General features: G+C 37.9%; 1 long non-coding RNA gene across 1 annotated transcript; it reads left to right on the plus strand.

Moving 5' to 3' along the window:
• Window positions 1-360: 360 nt before the first annotated feature.
• LOC136176842 (uncharacterized) lies at window positions 361-21445 on the plus strand. The gene is made up of 3 exons (XR_010664637.1): window positions 361-448; window positions 2517-2662; window positions 21407-21445. It is a non-coding gene; the product is annotated as an uncharacterized lncRNA (long non-coding RNA).
• The last annotated feature ends 439 nt before the right edge of the window (window positions 21446-21884 follow it).

The following is a 21884-nucleotide window of genomic DNA, read 5'->3' on the forward strand; positions in this document are numbered from 1 at the left end:
TGGAAGCTCACATTGTAAAGCAACCATACCCTGATAAAATTAAATTTAAAAAAATTAATAAATCTTATATATGCATATATGTTAAGGAGTCAAATCATTCTAAAAAATTAATGTAAGGAAAGTTTCTCTAACTTACTTTGTCTCATTGCCCACCATTCATAGGCAACAGCTTTTAATTCTTTTAGCTTTTACACTTGGTATTAGCATGTCTTGAATAATATGTTAATAAAGTTAATTCTTGATTTTTATTGTTGTTTTGTAGTTTTAGACATTGTACTGAATATTTTGGCTTTTCACTATCGAAGATGAGAATTTAACCCTTTTTCATCAAGTTTCTTCCTCAGCAACAAAGGCACTGAGAATGTATCTTTTGAAGTTACAGAGCGTGGAGTGGAATTCATTTTAAAAGCATGTCTGGTAAAGTTTGAATTGTCAGCTGGGTGTTGAGGTAAGAGATATGTCTTTTTAAAATTATTTGATAGGAGGATAGTTGCTTTACGATGTTGTATTATTTCTGCTGCTGCTACTGCTGCTAAGTCGCTTCAGTCGTGTCCGACTCTGTGCGACCCCATAGATGGAAACCCATCAAGTTCCCCTGCCCCTGGGGTCTCCAGGAAAGAACACTGGAGTGGGTTGCCATTTCCTTCTCCAATGCATGAAGAAAGTGAAAAGTGAAAGCGAAGTTGCTCAGTCATGTCCGACTCTCAGCGACCCCATGGACTGCAGCCTACCAGGCTCCTCCGTCCATGGGATTTTCCAGGCAAGAGGACTGGAGTGGGGGTGCCATTGCTACCATACGGCAAAATGGATGGGCCGTGCGTACATGTATCTCCCTCCCTTCTGGACTTCCTTCCCGTTCAGGTCCCCGCAGTGCGTCAAGCAGAGCTGCTTGTGTCCTGCAGTAGGTTCTCATCAGGATCCATCTCATACGTAGCATCAATAGTGTGTATGTGTCCATCCGAGTCTCCCAATTCCTCCCACCCCCTCCCCTCTTGGCATCCATCCATTTGCTCTATATGTCTATGTCTCTATTCTGCTTTGCACATAGGACCATCTGTACCATTTTTCTTGATTCCACATATATGCGTTAATATCTTGATGGGATGTGAGGGCATGGCAGAAACAGCTCACCTGGAGAAGAAACTTCTCCCTGTAGAGGCGTGTAAGATCCTGACAGACTGACAATGACCATGGCATCTTGCACTCCAAAGGCTTTATCGCTTCACGGTGCTTTTCATGCTGAAGGGTTCCTGATATTTTATTGAAGCAGGTTAGGCGGATATTATTATTCAAACTTTTTTTTTTTCTTTAGGGAAGTAATTGAGGTTTAGAAAGTATGGCTGACAGCTCACCTCTATTAGCTAAATCTCTTATGGAACTGAGAAGGGTTGTTGATGTCTAACTCCTTCCATTAAATTAATAAGTACTGATCTCCTAAAGTTTATGTTTACTATCTATTCCTATAAAGTTCTATATATTTTGTAAAGTTTTTTCCCTAAACGGTAGATATCTAAAATCATTGTACATCTGATTCTTTTATATTCCATTGTTCAGCACAAAGTGTGGCTTTTATTTAGAATTTAAAAAGGAAATTTGAACAAAAAAGAAGAAAGTTTGACCGATTAAGCCAAAATGAATGGTAACGGTGGTCGCAGTAATGAGAGAAATAATTGATAACTAAATAGCTATCTATCAAATTCTAAATGAACACATGAGTAACGTTCATGTTTCCAATAATCAAGAAATATGGTGTCACTCGTGGTAAAGAACTCGCCTTTCAATGCAGGAGACATGAGAGATGCGGGTTCAATTCCTAGATCAGGGAGATGCCCTGGAGGAGGAAATGGCAAACCACTACAGTATTGTTACATGGAGAATCCCACGGACAGAGTAGCCTGGTTGGGTACAGTCCATGGGGTCACAAAGAGTCGGACATGACTGAAGTGACTTAGCATGCATGCTTGCATCTTTGTAATATACGTATTATATGTGCATATACATTATATAGGTATATAACAATGTATGTACCATTTCATTTACTTTTAAAATATCTATGTGTGTGGCATACATTGGTACAAATATGGTAAAAAAAAATATAAAAAGTTAAAATGATAGTTGGAAAGATTAGATTGTGAGTGATGGTTAAAAAATTGATTTTCCCCTGCTACTATACAATTATATTTTAAAAACAAAAGGTGTTGGAACTTAGTAGATATTGAGACCAAGAGTTTGAATTTTATACTGGAAATGCTTGCTCCAGGTTCCTGTTTAGAGAGCCACACAAATAAAAAAATTTTTTAAAGAAATTACTATGAGCATAATTATAGAATATTAGAGAGAGAGAGTAAGTGTTCAGTCTTTCCCCAGTTTCTAATACTCCCTTCTCAATTCCTACTTCCCTACATATTTCAAAATTTCAATTTGGGAGAGGATGTTGTCCATTGAATCAGGATTATTTGTGAAACAGCCATGTAAACTCATGAAGATATTTACCTCTGCCCCTCTTCAACACACAGACACAACCCATGCTTTTGTCATGGTGACCCTCTTCAGGGCGGTCATGATTACACTTCGTGGGAAAGAGAAAGACTAATTGGAGAGGAATTTATTGTTGTGAATTAGTCATGAGAGTGATGACTACCCAGATGAAGTTAAGGGTAAGGTAAGAAGACATTTGTTTTCCCCAAAGTTTAATTAGGAAAAAAAATTTTTAAACAATGCTTAGTTTATGATAATTTCTAAAGCTTCAGGGCAGTAAAAGCAGGCATGTGACTGAAAAATAATTAACTTAGCAATTGGAAGTAATGTTGAGAATGACAACCCCCTTAAGTGTGTATAAAAAATGCAAAATGCTTTTTATAGATTTAAACACGAACTGCTTAGTGTAACATCCCTTGTGAGAACATAATGCCTATAAATATAATAAAAAATCATGGAAGGCTACATTGCAACTTATTAGCATAACTACTAGAAGAGTGAATTAGAGAAGAAATGAAACCTCCCTGCCTGACTCCATAATGAATATGACACATATTCAGAGGGCAGTCGACTCTCTGGGTCACATGGGCATAACCGATGCTCTGAATAAACCCAAGTGGATGATGAGTTCTGCTTTGTTCCCTGTGATGTGCTTATCTCTTGCTGATGAATGCATTACTTATCTTTGTAAGGCTCTGTGATTGCTCAAAATGAATTCTTCTCCCTAAATAGGAATATTTCCCTACATGCTTTATTCTCTCCCCAAGTGAAAATTTGATTTGATGAGAAAGCTGCTTTAAGAATGAATGGAAAAAGAACAGGCTTACAGCTTAGAGTGAGCCAGGAATTTTGCATTTTTAAATCTCTCATTCTCTGTTGTTCTAGAGATGAGTTTTCATCCATGGTGAAATATACCCTATATGTCCTGATAAGCACTTTACACCCACAATTTACTGATAAATTGTGCATCTCCTATCTCCTTACATTAGCGATTATTGATAATGCTTGTCAGGAACCATCTGATCCAGAGTATCTTCTTTGGGACTTGAGCCTAACTTGTCATACAAGTTTTCTAGCTAGACTCTTTTCTAGAGTTTCAGCTAGACTCTTTTCTAGCTGAGTCCATGACTTCTCAAGGCTTCTGTGTCTCAAATAATGAGTCCACAGAACAGTAGGTGGAGAGAAGAATCCCAACACCGTGCTGAATAAAATGGGCACAGAGAACTGTCACAAGGAGGACCAGTCATCAGGCCTCTTGGACCAGACCTCGTGACCTCCTACACCAGAAGGGAGGTGTGATTAAGCTTCTATGTCATGAGTTAGTGAGCAGGAGTTTATTGCCCCAGGAGAGGATGCAGGGACATCTGTTCAGTAGTGCATCTTTCGTGGGGGTGACCTTCTTCACACAGGCTCCCTCCCACAGTGAGTAAGCCTTTCTCCCTTTGTTATGGTTTTTACAGAAGTGGCAGATGTCAGCTGCTTGAAGAGAATGAAAATGTTCTCAGTGATCTCTTTCTCAACAGGCTCCTCCAGTCCATCATTTGTCCAGCCAGTGCTATTTTCAGGGTGACACGTGTTTGTGCTTGCTTTGGGTTGAATATGCAGAGTCTGGCCTCTTTCCCTGGCTACTAGCCCCTTCCTTCTTTGCTCTTCCAGCAGAAACAGAGCAGCTTTTCACCTCTTTGTGACTTCCTAGGGACCGGTGCCCAACCACACTCTCAGAGCCTATGTTGCTCCACCATAGGAAAATTCAGCCTTTAATGCACACACGCATACATGCACACACACACCCTGGGCCTTTGTTGCCTATGGCTGCAGATCAGGATTCAACCCAATGTTTTTTTTAAGTCACTCTCTTTCAAGGGATAATCACCTATTACTCATTTTCTCGATCATTCACATACAACAGGGTCCCTGTGTGTGTGTGTTTAAATCCAGGGAGCATGAATCTATTCTTCCTACCAAGAACACTGCATGCCCTCCTTTCTCTAATGCTAAATTCTTCCCACTTATCCCCAAGGATACACCTTCCTGCCACGAACCCCACACAGACTTGTGTATAAGATACCCAATTTGGATTTGACAATGTTCTAAATGTTTTATTGAGGTATAGTTGATTTACAAAGTTGTGCTTAATCTCTGTTGCACATTAAATTGACTGTTATATATTCTTTTCATATTCTTTCCCTTATGATTTATAACAAGATATTGAATATGCTTCCCTGTGCTATACAGTAAGAACTTGTTATTTATCCATCCTGTATATAATAGTTTTGGAGAAAGAAATGGAAACCCACTCTAGTATTCTTGCCTGGGAAGTTCCATGGACAGAAGACCCTGGCGGGCTGTAGTCTATGGGGTCGCAAAGAGTCGGACATGACTTAGCAACTAAACAACATATAATAGTTTGCATCTGCTAATCCCCAACTCCCAGTTCTTCCCTCTCCCAACCTCTCACTTGGCAGCACCAGCCTGTTCTCTATAAGTCTGTTTTTATTTCATAGATAAGTTTGTTTGTGTCTTATTTTAGATTCCAGATGTAAGTGATATCACATGGTATTTGTCTTTCTCTTTCTGACTTACTTTGCTTAATATGATAATCTCTAGTTCCATCAGTATTTCTGTAAATGGCATTATTTCATTATTTTTCATGGCTGAGTATTATCCATTATATATATAATAATAATATATTATTATTAAATATTAAATAATATTAAATAATATATATTATTAAATAATTATATATATATATATATATATACACATCTCATCTTCTTTATCTATTCAGTTTTTGATGGACATTTAGATTATTTCCACGTCTTGGGTGTTGTAAATAGCACTGCCATGAACATTGGGGTCCATGTATCTTTTCAAATTAGAATTTCGGATTTGACAATGTTTGTGGATGCCAAGGCCATGGATCATTCCAAGTCAATTTTATTATGACAATGATCCATTTATTTGGAGTCTTAAATCAGTTAAAATGGAAGGAAACTTAAACAGGTATGAACATATGAGTAGCTCTGGTAGCATCATTATCTGTGGAACACAGGCAAACCTGAATACTTTGAGAATGGGATAATATTTGAACTTTGTCTTGGAAGAGCAGTGCTTGGTGTTATTTTTCAGAGAACATAGGGAAGTTGAAGGAAGAAATAAAAACAAAACTGATAATCTTATGTAGAAGGCTTAACTTTGAAGAGCTTTGTATCAGCCCAAATTTTTCTTTAAAAATTAAAACTATTTTCATTATGACTGATCCTGTTTTTAAACACATCTCCTCTTGATTTAAAAGTAATTGATATTTACTTTAGAACATTTGGAAAACAAAGTAAAATATTAGTAAAAATATATATAATTACTCAAATTTTAGAAGTAACTACTGTTAGTATTTTGATATATGTATTTTTTATATATATCCACTATGTGAAACATTGATTATATGCATATATGACCATATACATGTGTATAATTTCAGTACATTTGCATTTAAGATATATTTATAATTTGAATGCTGTACAATCTCATTTTCATGATTGTGTAACCGTCTATCTTATGGTTCTATTTCTAATTCTATTTCATATTCTAATTCAGCATTGGGTATTTACAGAATTTCCAATTTTTCATTTTAAATAGTGGTTTGATGAGTGTCTTTATAGATTGCGCTCATTCATGGTAGGGATTTATAAGAAATACTGTTAGCTCAAAGAGTTTTTGTTTTTGATTCATATTTTCAAACTGCCCACAAAACTATTGTCCTTATCGACAACCCAACCAAAAAGTTATTGGAATGCCTACTTCTCCATACCTTTGCTAACACTTGATATTGACATGAAAAAGATAATTTTGTGAGTGATTTCATTCCCTTGTTATTTTTGAATTTTAATCGCTTTATGGTTATAGGCTACCAACTTTTCTTCATGTGAACATTCTGTTAATGTACTTTACCCATTATTATTTGGGGAGTATTTTTCCATAGTGCTTTATTTAGGCTAATCTCTTTTTATTTCCATTTTGAATACTCCTTCTGTGACTGTAGCTCTGATATTTTGCCAGAATGTATTACATAGTCGGCCTCTTCTTTCACTGGGATGTGATGAGTTTTCTTAATTTCATACAGTAGGATTTTGCTTGAAAAAGTTTCACTCTATCATATCTTTGATTGTTATTTAAGTTTCATACATTCTCAAATGGTCAATCCTCATGATTCATGGATGCTGAATTTGTGAATTTGCCCAATTGCTAAAATTTATTTGTAACCCCCAAATCCATGCTGTGGCACCTTTGCAGTCATTTGCAGACATGCACACACACAAAGCTGCAAACAATTTCAGTTCCTCGTGATATGTAAGTTCTCAGCTAAGATAACTCTCTGCTTTCTTGCTTCACTTCTCATACCAGAAAAGAGTGTTCTTTCATGGTGTGTCTAGTCCCACTTCTTTTTTTTTTTTTACATTTTGCTTCTTTGTTGGTGATTTCTCTGCTTACAAAGACCCCCCAAACATAAGGCTGCTTAGGGCTGCAAAGTGCAAGAAGATTGTGATGCGCCTTTTGGGGAAAACCAGAGTTAGATAAACTTCTCTCGGCGGTAATTGCAGTGCTGTTGGTAAATTTGTAGATGTAGATGGACCTAGCATCTGTCATACAGAGTGAAGTAAGTCAGAAAGAGGGAACAAATATCATATATCAACATATATAGGTGGGATCTAGAAAAATGGTACAGAAGAACCTATTTGCCAAGCAGGAATAGAGACACAGACATAGAAAATGGACATGTGGACACAGCCGTGAAGGGGAGGGTGGGATGAACTGGGAGATTAGGATTGACATCTATACACTCTATGTGTTAAATAGATAGCTAGTGGGAGGCTGCTGTGTAGCAGAGGGAGCTCAGATTGGTGCTCTGTGATGACCTAGATGGATGAGATGGGGGTGGTGGGAGTGAGGTCCAACATGGAAGGGGATATATGTGCACATATAGCAGATTCACTTTGTTGTAGAGCAGAAACCAACACAGAACTGTAAAACAATTATACTCCAATACAACATATATCCGGCTCCCCAGGTTGTGCTAGTGGTAAAAAATCCACCTGCCAATGCAGGAGACATAAGAGACGTGGGTTCCATCCTTGGGCTCGGAAGATCTTCTGGAGGAGGAAATGACAACCCACTCCAGTATTCTTGCCTGGAGAATCCCATGACAGAGGAACCTGGTGGGCTACAGTCCATGGTGGGGGGCAGAGTCAGATACAACTTAGCGGCTGAAGAACAAGAATAAGAGCTAAAAAGACTACAGTCTCTAAAGTAATTAAAACCCTGATGTGGCCACTAAACAACCATGTGGTCTCAAGCAAATTCATTAATCTCTATGACTCACAAATTTATCATTTAAAAAATTCCAGAACTGATGTTTGTAATAGAGAATACTTGCAAATATTTAATAGGAAGTACATATAAAACACCTGCCTGTGTGGCTGTTTATTAAATGTACTCATATTTATCCTCCCATTATGACTCTCATTGTGTGTGAAGAGCATGTCCTCAAAATATTTCACTTCTTAGAACTTTAAGATGAAATTGAAGCTTTCAAAAGGATTTAATAAAGAAAATAGGATCAAGGAAAAAATTAACAGGAGATGTCATTTCAGGATAAAATGCTCTAGGGTAAGTGATGAGATTGAGAAATTTTCCCTGACTGTGACCATCGATTTTTGACCCTGGTTTCCTAATTTTGGGGAGCTTTTCTCTGTTGTTCTGGGAGCATTGCTCTCATGGGGAAAGTATGTAGATGTGCTATTTCTACCACCATGTGTTTTAGACTGACAAGTTGTTGTTTAGTTGCTCAGTTGTGTCTGACTCTTTGAGACCCCATGGAGCATGCCAGGCTTCCCTGTCCTTCACCATCTCCTGAAGCTTGTTCAAACTTGGGTCCAATTAATCAGTGATGCCATCCAACTATCTTGTCCTCTGTCATTCCCTTCTCCTCCTGCCTTCTGTCTTTTCTGGCTTCAGGGTCTTTTCCAATGAGTTGGCTCTTCCCATCAGGTGGCAAAGTATTGGAGCTTCAGCTTCAGCATCAGTCCTTCCAATGAGTAGTCAAGGTTGATTTCCTTTGTTTAGGATTGACTGGCTTGATTTCCTTGCTGTCCGAGACTCTCAAGAGTTTTCTCCAGCAATTTGAAAGAATCAATTCTTTGGCACTCAGCTTTCTTTGTGGTCACATCTGTACATGACTACTGGAAAAACCATAGCTTTGACTACATGAACCTTTGTTGGCAAAGTAATATCACTGTTTTTTAATACAGGTATGCCGCTGCTTTTCTTCCAAGGAGCAAGTGTCTTAATTTCATGGCTGCACTCACTACATACAGTGATTTTGGAGCCCAAGAACATAAAGTCTCTCATTGTTTCCATTGTTTCCCCATCTATTTGCTGTGAAGTGATGGGACTGGATGCCATGATCTTAGTTTTTTGAATGCTGAGTTTTAAGCTAGCTTTTTCACTCTCCTCTTTACCTTCATCAAGAGGCTCTTTAATTTCTCTTCGCTTTCTGCCATAAGGGTGGTGTCATCTGCATATTTGAGGTTATTGATATTTCTCCTGGCTATCTTGATTCCAGCTTGTGCTTCATCCAGCCTAGCATTTCACATGATTTCCTCTGCATATAAGTTAAATAAACAGGGTGACAATATACAGCCTTAATGCACTCCTTTCCCAATTTTGAACCTATCTGTTGTTTCATGTTCAATTCTTAATATTGCTTCTTGATCTGCATAGAGGTTTCTCAGGAGGCAGGTATGGTGGTCTGGTATTTCCATCTCTTTAAGAATTTTCCACAGTTTGTTGTGATCCACATAAAGGCTTAAGCCTAGTCTATGAAGCAGAAGTAGATGTTTTTCTGGAATTCTCTTGCTTTTTCTATAATCCAACAGATTTTGGCAATTTGATTCCTGGTTTCCCTGACTTTTCTAAATCCAGCTTATACATCTGGAAGGTGTCAGTTCACATAGTGTTGAAACCTAGCTTGGATGATTTTGAGCATTACCTTGCTAGCATGTGAAATGAGTAAAATTGGGTGGTAGTCTGAACATTCTTTGGGATTGGAATGAAAACTGACGTTTTCTAGTCCTGTGGCCACTGCCGAGTTTTCCAAATTTGCTGGTATATTGAGTGCAGCACTTTAACAGCATCATCTTTTAGGATTTGAAATAGCTCAGCTGGAATTCCATCACCTCCACTAGCTTTGTTCATAGTGGTGCTTCCTAAGGCCCACTTGACTTCACACTCCAGGAAGTCTGGCTCTAGGTGAGTGATCACATCATCATGGTTATCCGGGTCATTAAGATCTATTCTACAGCTAGATCCATGTATATTTACCATATTACACTTCAATACTCAATGTAGCCACCTGAGATTTTAGCATCATAGAAACACTTTATCTTTGAAAAAATAATTCTTCTAGCTTATTTTGAAAATAAGGCTATAATTTCAAAATAAATAGATGAAAGATGTATAAGCATTGTTCAAAATAGTGTTCTACTTTGGGGATGTGGAAAAGAATCACCTGTCGAAACTTAAAAATATACCCATGGGACTTCCCTGGCAGTTCAGTGGTCAAAAATTCTCATGCCAATCCAGGGGATGTGGGTTTGAGCCCTGGTCTGGGAGGATTCCACATGCCACAGGGCAAGTAAACCCCTGAACCACAACTACTGACCTGCACTCTAGGCCCACCAGTCACAACTACTGAGGTCCAAGCACCTAGAGCCCATGATCCGCAACAAAAGAAGCCACCACAGTGAGAAGCCCACTTAATGCAACTAGAGAAAGACTTCCTCAGCAACAAAGACCCAGCATGGCTGAATAAATAAATTCAAAAATTAAAAATATATACAGACACATTTAATATACTCATGCCTAACATCAAGTCTCAGAGGTTCTTGTTTGACTGGTGTGAGTGAGGCCTCAGAATCTATATTTTGTTTTGTAGCAGCTGCTTTGTTATAACTCACAGACCAAGCAAGGTATCAAGTGGATTCATGCATGCATTCATGGCTATAGCTTTTATAACTTTCATTGTTTCCCTGAGTTCAAAGGTAATGCTATACTAGACATTTTTCTTTTGCTTATCCATGTTCAGTGTCTTCTCTTTTCTATCCTGATCTATAATGGGATTAGCTAATCTTTAGGGTATTCATTTCATTGCTACTTCCCTGCCAAAGGCACCAATCCTTGGGCAACCTTGGCTCTCTCTGGGATGTGCTAAGGATGTTCTTCTCCAGGCCTAGGTGTTGTAATGCTTCTTGGCTCTTGTTAACCCAGAATATGGATTCTATTCCTAGCCCAAAGCACTTGGCTTTCTTAAACTCAGGCAATGTCTTTTATAATGATTAATTTTATGCCAGCTTCATTCTGGAAAAGAAAACTATAGTGATAGAAAATTGATCAGTAGTTTACCCAGATTAGAAGTGAGTAGAGGGTTTAACTTGAAAGCAGTAGTACAAGGGAGTTTTCAGGGGAAAGGGACCTATTCTGTATCTTCATTGTGGTGGTAGTTTTGTGAATCTGTATGTGTGTTGTTGCTGTTGTTCAGTTTCTAAATTGTGTCCAACTCTTTGTGATCCCCTGCACTGTAGCATACCATGCTTCCCTGTCCTTCACTGTCTCCCGGAGTTTGCTCCAACTCATGTCCATTGAGTCAGTGATGCCATCCAACCATCTCATCCTCTGTTGTTCCTTTCTCCTCTTGCTCTCAATCTTTCCTAGCATTAGGGTCTTTCCAGTGAGTTGGCTGTTCGTATCAGGTGGCCAAAGTACTGGAGCTTCAGAATCAGTCCTTTCAATGGATATTCAGGGTTGATTTCTTTTAAGATTGACTAGTTTCATCTCCCTGCAGCCCAAGGAACTCTCAAGAAACTTCTCCAGCACCACGATTCAGAAGTATCAATTTTTTCAGCACTCAGTCTTTTTTTATGGTTCAATTCTCACCTCTGTAGATGACTATGTACTTATGTTGGCAAAGTGATGTGTCTACTTTTTAATATGCTGTCTAGATTTGTCATAGCTTTTCTTCCAAGGAGCAAGCATCTTTTAATTTCATGGCTGCAGCCACTGCCTGCAGTGATTTTGGAGCCCAAGAAAATAAAATCTGTTGCTGATATGTGTGTAAGAACTCATATAAATGCATACAAAAAATCAGCTTTGCTGAATGATAATTTTTAAAGTAAAATAAAAAGCCCTGATTCAAAGTGGTTAAATGATAAATTTTATGTTACATATTTTATCACAATAAGAAATAAATGAGTCAATCAATCCTCAAAAAAATTTTTTTATGTCAACTTGACTGGACTATGGCATGCCCAGACATTTGGCCAAACTCTATTCTGAGTGTGCCTGTGAAGGATTTTCTGGGTATGACTAATGTTTGTATCTATAGACTGAGTTAATCAGATTTCCCTCCTCCTTGTGGGTGGGCCTCATCCAATCAGTTGAAGACCTGAATAGACCAAAGTGGCTGAGTAAGTGAGAACTCCTCCTGCATGACTACTGAACTGGAACGTCAGTCCTCTGTGACCCTCAGATTGGTATTAGACCATTAGCTTTTCTTGGGTTCCATCTGGGTTTCAATCTGGAACTTATAACTGTTGGTCCTCTGGGTTGTCGAGACTTTGGACTAGGACTGGAACCACCCATTAGCTTTTCTGGTTCTCTAGCTTGCTGATTCCATGTCTTGAGACTTCTCAGCCTCCATAATTACATAAGCCAATTACTTATAGTAAATCTCTTTATAGATATAGTTATATATGCACTATTAGTTCTGTCTCCCAGAAGAACTTTAACTAGATCTATACTGTAAATGGTCCCTTTATCAAACTATCTTCAATTACCATTTATAATGAACTGTAACGCTGCCTGATGTGCATGCTAAGTTGCTTCAGTCGTGTCAGACTCTGCGGCCCTATGGACCATAGCCTGCCAGGCTTCTCTGTTCATGGGATTCTCCAGGCAAGAATACTGGAGTGGGTAGCTATTTCCTTCTCCAGGGATCTTTGCAACCCAGGAATCAAACCTGTATCTCTTACATCTCCTACATTGGCAGGCAGCTATTTGTTTCTTTTCTTTTTTTTTTTTTTTTACCATTAGCACCACCTGGGAAGACCAACGCCACCTGACACATACACCTAATTCAATGAGCTACAGTGACTAATCTGTTATTTCATAACTGTCATTTTGATGTTTTACTGTATCTTATGAAATATTTCCAGTAAACTTATACAAATTGGCATTATTAAAAAAAATCTATTGAGGAGTTGTCTAGACACTTTAGAGTGATAGATTTCCTTTAAGAGAGAAGTAAGCCTTTTAAAAATGAAAATTAGCTTCTCTCTGCAAGTATTTTGCCTTTTTTATAAGTTCCAAATGTACGAGTGGATTTGCTTTGTCATCATTCATTTCAATTTGTTTGTTGTCAGCTCTATCAGGGCACTGGTATGTGTGGGTCTTAGTGAAAATAGTTTAATTCCCGACGGAAAGCATGTCAAATTGTTTTAATTTCCTTTATCACAGCTGTTAAGCAGCTCTTTCATCTCTGCAGTGGATTAACTTTTGTTGCATTAGAAATCCTTCAGAATGAAGCTGAGCAAATTCATGAGGAGACTATTGACCTTGGGTCACATGGGCGTTCACTGAATGCGCAGGGTCATGTGGGGAGAAAAGCTGTGCGCTCTGGTGAGGGCTCCGGTGGCTGGGGTTGTGTATCTGCTTGGAAAAAACCTTGACTGTCATCTGGGACTTCTACTGAATAATGAATTCCTTAATCTCTTTGGTTGAATTCTCACTAGCTAGGTAAAATTTGTTCAGTATGGATCCCCGTTGAATTTCTTCATTCTCATCCAAAAGTGGCTGAGTCATTCCAAACGGTGAAGGTTAACACAGTTCTTTAATAATAAGCCTAAGAGAGATCCACCACTAGGAATGGTTCCTCATGGATCATCTGTGTGATTAAGAAGAGTTATGCTGCTCTGTGTGTTTCTTTTCTCTAACATAAAACATAGCTTCTCTGTTTCATAAAGATATATGCACAGATAGGTATAGGTGCCAAGTTTTAGAAGAGGAAGGAAGTGAGTTATTATCTTTAGTAAAGGTTCTCATCCTGGGAGCCATGGTATAGACATTAGGGGTTTTGAATTCATGTAATCACATGTAAAATTTTATAAGTAGGGGAGGAGGTGAAAAGCCATACAAAACAACTGGTTGGTTGGTTTGACTCATGAGAAGCTCTTTTTGTGTGTATGTTTAAATATTTGTTTGCATCAGGTCTTAGCAGCAGAATGCAGGATCTTTAGTTGCACCATACGAACTCTTAGTTGCAGCATGGAGGATCTAGTTCTCTGAGTAGGGGTCAAATGCAAGCACTCTGCATTGGGAGCATGGAGTCTTAACCACTGGACCACCAGGGAAGCCCCATAAGAAGCTCTCTTTGGGTCTTCATCATCCATACAAAAATCTAGGAATATCCTGTAGAGCAGAAAAGTGAGTGCAGGTCTCTGTCACACACACACACACACACACACACACACACACACACACACACACACACACACACTTACTCTTTCTATGTCTCACACACACTCAAACACATTCTCTCTCACACACACACTCACACACTCATTCTCATACACACACACAGAGTCCCTTAAAGATTAAGTCTTTCATTGATGTTCAAGTGATACAGTCCAATCCATACAGAGTCCAAAGAATGGGGAGAAATTAGTGAGTTTGTTCCCTATCTAGAAAGGAAGGGAGTCTCTCAGAAGCATGTGGGGAGTCCACTGTGGACACTTATCTACCAGTAGTGATGTCCTTACTTATGTTCTAATTCCCCTTTTGCCCAATCATTTGGTCCTTTAACCTCTTCTCTTTCTCTGGAGTCCTCACCTTCTTATATATTTGGTATTTCGCTTGCTGGAGAGGGTAGGAGAGATTCCAGTTCCCGTGTATAGAGGAGTATGAAAAGAAAAGCATCAGAAGCCTGGCTAGTGGATGAAATCTCTAAAAACAGTCAGACATCAGGTTTCCATATCAGCCAGAGGGTTAGATGATTAAAACTCTCTCTCATAGTTAGCTTGATTGTGAAAAGTGCTATTGTGGAAAATAGAGAATGTGAGAGGGAAAATGGTTGTCCGGCTTCATGCAGTTGAGAAGAGTTATCTATCAATTTGGTGAAATTATCAAATGAATATATGAAGGATTTAAGAGTCACTGCCTAAATGGAAATTTCTCATTTTACAGATAAGAAAACTGATATTTAGGAAAATGGGGGGTGGGGGGAAGTGCCCCAAACACAGATAGAGACAGAAGGGTGGAACACAGAGGAAGAAGAGAATTTCACTTTTCTTTTCTGGCCTTAATCACCATGGATACAAATTAAAAATAATAGAGTGTTCATTTGTTTCCCTCCTTGAACCATATCTTCATGCTTTTAGTTCATATATATTAATTAAAATTCAGGCATTTAATCATAGTCATGGACTTATATGTGAGCTTCCCTGGTAACTCAGCTGGTAAAGAATCTGCCTGCAATGCAGGCATAGAACCTGTAATTGTTAAGGCATCTTAATAGTATCTCAACTCATTGATCTCTGATAGATCATATATCTTTAATGCTTTCTATGGTTAGCTTAAGGCACCTGTATCTATTTTTATTGCCATTCTATTGTGCAACAAAGAATATTTTTTTCCTAGACCATAACTTCCATTACACTCTCTGTTTGGATACATAAGAATCCTGTAGATTTAAATTTCCATCTGATACCATTTTACCTTTATCTGAAAAACTCCCTTTAGCATTTTTTACAGTGTAGATTTATAGAAGACAAATTCTTAAGCTTCAGTTTATCTGAAAATGACTTTTCTTTTGCTATATTTTTAAGATATTTTCATCTGAATATAAAATTCTAGGTTGATGGTTCCTTTCTTTCAACATTAAAAAAACTATTATTCCTCTGTTTATGGCCTCCATAGTTTCTGAGAAGTCAGCTTATTGCTATCCTCATTTCTTTATAGGCAATGTGCCTCCTTCTTTGGACTTCTTTTAAGGTTTTCCCTTTATTTTTGCCATTTAGCAGTTTGATTGTGATGTACCTATGTACGGCTTTGTGTATTCCTCTTGCTTGAATTTCCTGTGTTTTCTGATACCACTTTTGATCAATTTTGGGAAAATTTCATCTAGCATTTTTTCAAGTATTTTTTTATTCTCCATTGCCTTTGCTCTCTCCTTCTGAGATTACAATGACACATGTATTAGAGTAGTTAACTCTGTCCCCTTATCATTGACATGCTCTTTATCCTTTAAAAAAAATTATTGTGCTTTAATTTTTAAATTTTCTCTTGACTTGTTTTCATGTCTACTGGTCTTCTGTTGTGTCCAGTTTGCTGTTATTAATGTTACCATCCAACAATGATTTCAGTAATTATATTTTTTTAGTTTTAAGATTTCCTTTGGCTCTTATTTATAACTTCAATATATGAAATAAGGCTTCAGTACTTTGAAAATATATCTTTCTTGAAATTCCCCATCCTTTTGCCCTTAGATCTGTTTTTTCCTGTAGAATTTTTCCCCTCTGTTTTTCTGTATATTCTTTAATATAGTATGTATTATGGTTATTTAAGTCTTTCTTTGTAAATTAAATTTGAGGTGCTGGGGATATTTGTAGTTTTGTTTCTATAAATTATTTTTTCTTTATTATAGACCACATTTTAAAACTTTTTGTGAATCTAAAAATACTTTATTTTATCTAAGAGTTATAAATTATTTTAGATTTGACATTGCAGAACATTTTAGAGAATTTGGATGCTGGTATCATTCTCCCATGGACCGAGGAGCCTGGCGAGCTACAGTCCATAGGGACACAAAGGGTTGGACACAACTGAAGTGACTTAGCACACACCCATCACCCTCTGAGGGGTGCTGAGCTTTTTCTAGGCTCCCTAGAGTCTCATGCGTGCATTACTCAGGGATCAGCAAAGAATTTGAGAGAAGTTTATACATAAATTTTGTAGCTCCCCTTTGGTGACTTCCTCCATTAATTTCCAGCCACTCTGGCAGCTCCAAATTCTGTCTCATGACTTCCTGTTGAGTACGATGTTTTGAGTGCACTGTGGACAAGGGGATGCCTTAAACAGAGTTAGGACTAAGGTAAGACAAGGGAGTCATCCAGGATACGGTATTAGAGAAGGCTTGCTGTCGGGCACAAGTGAAATTGCAGCTTGCCTTCTGTCTCCTTTTGCTGATAATCCTTCAGCTCTACCATTTCCCACCTCCATTCCCTCCTCCAGTCAGTATCTCTTTTGGCCCGTTCACTTGATGCCCTTGTACTGGACTACTGTGTTTTTCAAGGTACTATACTGTAAGATTTAAAATGTTGTCTATACTTCTTGTGTTGCTTTTATGTACTATCTGTGTAAAAGTATTATAAAACTATTATACTACAGTACTATGTAGCTGACTGTGTTAGCTGGGTGCCTTGGCTAACTCTATTGAACTTAACAAATTGGACTTACGAATGTGCTCTTGGAACTCATTCATATATAGGGGGCTTAGAGTGTACGTATGAAATGAAAGTGTTAGTCGCTCAGTTGTGTCCAACTCTTTGTGACACCATGGACTGTAGCCTGCCAGGCTCCTCTGTCCATGGGACTGTCCAGGTGAGAATACTGGAATGGGTTGCCATTTCCTCCTCCAGGGGATCTTCCCAACCCAGGGATCAAACCTGGGCCTCCTACATTGCAGGCAGATTCTTTACTGTCTGGGCTTCCCTGGTGGCTCAGCTGGTAAAGAATCTGCCTGCAATATAGGGGACATGAGTTTGATCCCTGGGTTGGGAAGGTCCCCTAGAAAAGGAATGGCTATTAATTCCAGTATTCTGGCCTAGAGAATTCCATGGACTATATAGTCCATGGGGTTGTAAAGAGTCGGACACGGCTGAGCGACTTTCCCGTTCCCGTTCTTTACTGTCTGAGGCACCAGGGAAGCCCCTAGTGTATACATATATATATATATGCACTGCACATATACATATAGTGTGTATGTATATAATCTCCACTAAGAAAAATAGAACTGAGGGGGAATATGGGCCAGAAATGTCAGGAGATTTGGAACAAAGGAAATAACTGGATGAATAGAGTATATTTTCAGCATAGAGGAGAAAGCTGACACCTAAGGCTTGGAGAAGAAAAGCAAATGAGAGGCAAGGGCATTTGAATCACAGAATCCTGGGAAGGCAGTAGGTCACCTTGGCTACTAGAGTTGGAAGTATGTGTAAGGTTTAGGTAAATTGAATGGCAACCCACTCCAGTATTCTGGCCTGGAGAATCCCATGGACAGAGGCACCTGGCGGGCTACAGTTCATGGGGTCGGAAAGAGTCAGACGCAATGAGCAGCTAAGCACACACACCTCTCCTCCTGTCCCAGACACCTGCTTGCTCACTTTTACCAGCTCTTCAGATGACAGGAGGTTCTTTCTAAGGGGAACAGAAATAACCGTGGAATGCCTTGTCTTAGCCCAGAGGTTAAGCATTGTATAAAAAGCAGTTGAGAAGCATGTATTTCAAGAGAAAATGCATATCTGGTTAAGATATTCTTGGCTGTCCTTTGATACTATTCAGCTTGCCTGTTGGCAGCTAGCCTTTGATCTCTCTTGGCCAAGGGTTGGAAGATTCTTCTCTGAAAAAACTGGCCCGAGAGAAACACCTACAGATACGAACATTTGGGAGTCCACCAATGAAACGCCCGTGACCTGGCCAGAATTATAACAACAACGTGAGACTTAAATCAACTTATCTCAGAAAGTAATGAGCCAAAGAGAAAAAAGAGGTCTTGAATTATGTTAGAAACAACTTTGACACATAAAATGTATCTGTTAAACTGGGAATGAGCAAAACTGACTATTAATAAAATCTGACTGTGTATTAGGCCCCAAAGAAAAAGTCCATAAATTTCCATAAAGCAGAATCTTGAACAACATTTTCTAGATCTAAAGTAAGAGATTATAAATTACCAGTAAATGTACTTCTAGTTGCAAGCAACAGAACTTATTATGAGTCTTTTAAGCATCAAAGAAACTTATTGGAAGGATAGTAGAGAGCCTATAGAACTGCCTATAGGTGGGGAAACAAGGTGAGATGCAAGGAAGTTCAAACTAGGCAGAACCAACGGCCAAGGTGTCAACATGTGCATGATCTTTTGATACTTGCTGCCACTGGAATCTTGCTGCTGCCTTCATCTCTGGATTCTCCACTAAGACTCATCCTACAGAAGCTGACCTGAAAATTAGAGGAGTGGCTGAATGCTAGGTAGCACAAAACGATAGACATGGAGTGCTGGAAATAACAACTAAAGAAAAAAGAAATTCTCTCTGCTATTTGTTTGAATATTTTCTTGAAGATTCTGTTAAATTGCTCAAGTAAAAGAAGAAATTAATGTTGAAATGACAGTCTATTTGGAAAGGAAGGAAAATGTTAGCAAAATCAAAGTTCCAGGCAATACTTAAGAGTCAAGTTTTTAACAAAATTATGTATTAGGGGAAAAAAACTGAAGGTAAAACCATCACTCAATAAACTAGAAAAATAACCACTGTTTCAGTGAGAATAGAATATCTGAAAACATGAATAATCAAGGGAAAACAGAAAACAATCACACAACTGTCACTTTAATAAAACAACAGGGTTACATTATTGAAAAGAATCCTACCTAATCTGGAAGGATAGAACTATTCAAGTAGAAAAAGACAAGAAGTCCACTAATATATTCTATGTGATTATAGCATCCTCATGAAAATAACTGGACAGAAATAGCATAGAGAAAACTATAGATCAATTTCACTTGTGAACGTTAATGCAAATACAATATGAGAATAACGTTTTCAAATTAAATATAGTAATAGCTGACAGAATAAGCCACATTCCAGGCATTGTTTATTACAGGGTTGCAAGAATGATTCAACAATTGGAACCAATTACTCTGAATTAGCATATTAATTGAAAATACAAATACATACTCTCTTAATAAATGCCACAAGAGTTTTGATAACATTTAATATTCTTTCTTCATTTTAAAAGACCTCAGCAAGCTAAGAATAGAACCCAGCTTCCTTAGGCTGATAAAATGCTCTATCAGGAAATTACAGCACACATTCTAATAACTTCTTCTCTTTTAAATTGAAGTATAGTTATTCACAATGTTGCGGCAATTTCTGCTGAGCAGCAAAGTAATTCAGTTACACATATATATATATATATATATATTCTCTTAAAACTTTCTTTTCCATTATGGTTTATCATAGGTCGTTGATATAGTTCTCTGTGCTATACGGTAGAACCCTGTTGTGTATCCATTCTATATATGACCCAAATGAGCCTAATGATTTCTGGAACATTATACACAGTCCCTAATATGTCAGTGAGACAGATCCTCTTGGTTGTCTTTCCTGTTATCTGTTCCTCCCTTCTTCCTTGCTAGCAAAATGTCAATGTCCTCCCAGGGATGTTAACTAGATGCCTGGTTATATACTCATTTTCTCAGCTTATTTTGCTGTTAGAGGTGGTCATAGGATTAAGGTCCTCCCACTATAGTTGTACATGGAAGTCCCCTGTGCATTCTGGAAGGCTTCTTTTGCTTTCTTGATAGAAGGAGGTACCAGAGTGTCCCTAATTTCCCCTCATCTTTTTGCCTTGATTGTGAGAAGGAGCCATCTTGAAACCCTCAAATAGTGAATCTAAAGGAAATCCACCATACTAAGGAGGATACAGAGAAAGATCTAAAGAGCCCAATTCACTGTTGGCACTTTAATCGAGGACTTGTACCATACCAACAACCTGTGAACTCCTAACCAATAAGGGGAGAAGGAACCTTCAGCCAAATCATTTATGACTGAACACATCTAACTGAAACAGGCAGAAGTAAGACAAGTATGCTTGCTATAACCAACATTATTTAGTGGTGTATTGGAGGTTAAAGGCAAAGAAATAAAATGAAAGCAATTAAATAAAAATTATAGGTAATGACAATAGGACAAATTTTTATAATTAATAGACAATATGTCTGCCTAGAAAATTCAAGAAAGTCAAATTGAAAGCTATTATTAATAGAATATAAGAGTGGCTGGTTACAATATCTATGTTCAGTGATCAACAGTTTTCCTAATCAGTACTTACAACCAATTAGAGAATATGATGGAGTAGATAGCCAATCTTGCAATAGTAACAAAATCATAAAGCATTTAACAGGAAATGTACATCATCTATAAAAAGACAATAGGAGAACAGCTGAAAGACAAAATAAAGACAAGAAGACATACCATGTTCTTGGACAGAAGGGTTGAAAGTTGTAAAGACTGCCAATTATTGCAAAATTATTTGTAAAATTCAATGGACCATGAAATTAAAGTCCTTGATAGGATATTTTATGAAGCTAAGCAAGCAGATTTTAAAATTCCACGAAAGATAAAATGGATAGAAAAGCAAGCATGTTTGAAAGTAACACCAAAATATAAATGAATGTACCTTATATGTCAGCATATTATGAAGCATAATAATGAAAGCAATGTGGAATTGTCACAGTAGTAAATCAATCAACAGAACCGAATGACCAATGTGTGTGTGTGTGTGTGTGTGTGTGTGTGTGTGTTGTTGTTGTTGTTTAGTTCTGTCTGACTCCTTGTGACCCCATGGACTGTAGCCCACCAGGTTCCTCTGTTCATGGGATTCTCCAGGCAAGAATACTGGAGTGGGTAGCCATTTCCTTCTCCAGGGGATCTTCCCGACCCAGGGATCAAACTCATGTCTCTTAGGTCTCCTGCATTGAAAGGTGGATTCTTTTTTTTCTTTTTATTATTTTATTAGTTTTAATTGTAGGATAATTGCTTTACAGTATTGTGACAGAAGGCAGATGCTTGATTGATAGCGCCACCTAAGAAGCCCTTCAATGCTCTTAAACTGCCTCATACATGGAAGCAGGCTTGAAGGAAACCTCCCTCCCCCGACCATCAGATTTTTTTACGGAATTTAAAGTTAGGAAGATGAGAAGCCTTCCAGGAAGATACTGGATTTTCTACTGATAGAACATTTGAGGTTTGATAATCAGAAAAATAAATTGGATATGACTCTGTATGCTTCTCTAATTGATGAAGATATTCACAATGGTGCAATGAATGAAATCTGTCTTTTCCCCTTAAAATTGCAGATGGAATTACAACATAAATGTAATGTTGTAAAATTTAACTGTTTTTATTTCATATATATTTTAGACTTTTTCTATATAATCTGTTCTTTTAAAGTGTTTTCTAAGATCTTATTGTAGCAATGTAAAAAATGTATCTATTTTGCCCCCTATTGATGAATATATGAAT

The sequence above is a fragment of the Muntiacus reevesi genome, chromosome 10, assembly GCF_963930625.1.
Source record: "Muntiacus reevesi chromosome 10, mMunRee1.1, whole genome shotgun sequence".
Lineage (NCBI taxonomy): Eukaryota > Metazoa > Chordata > Mammalia > Artiodactyla > Cervidae > Muntiacus > Muntiacus reevesi.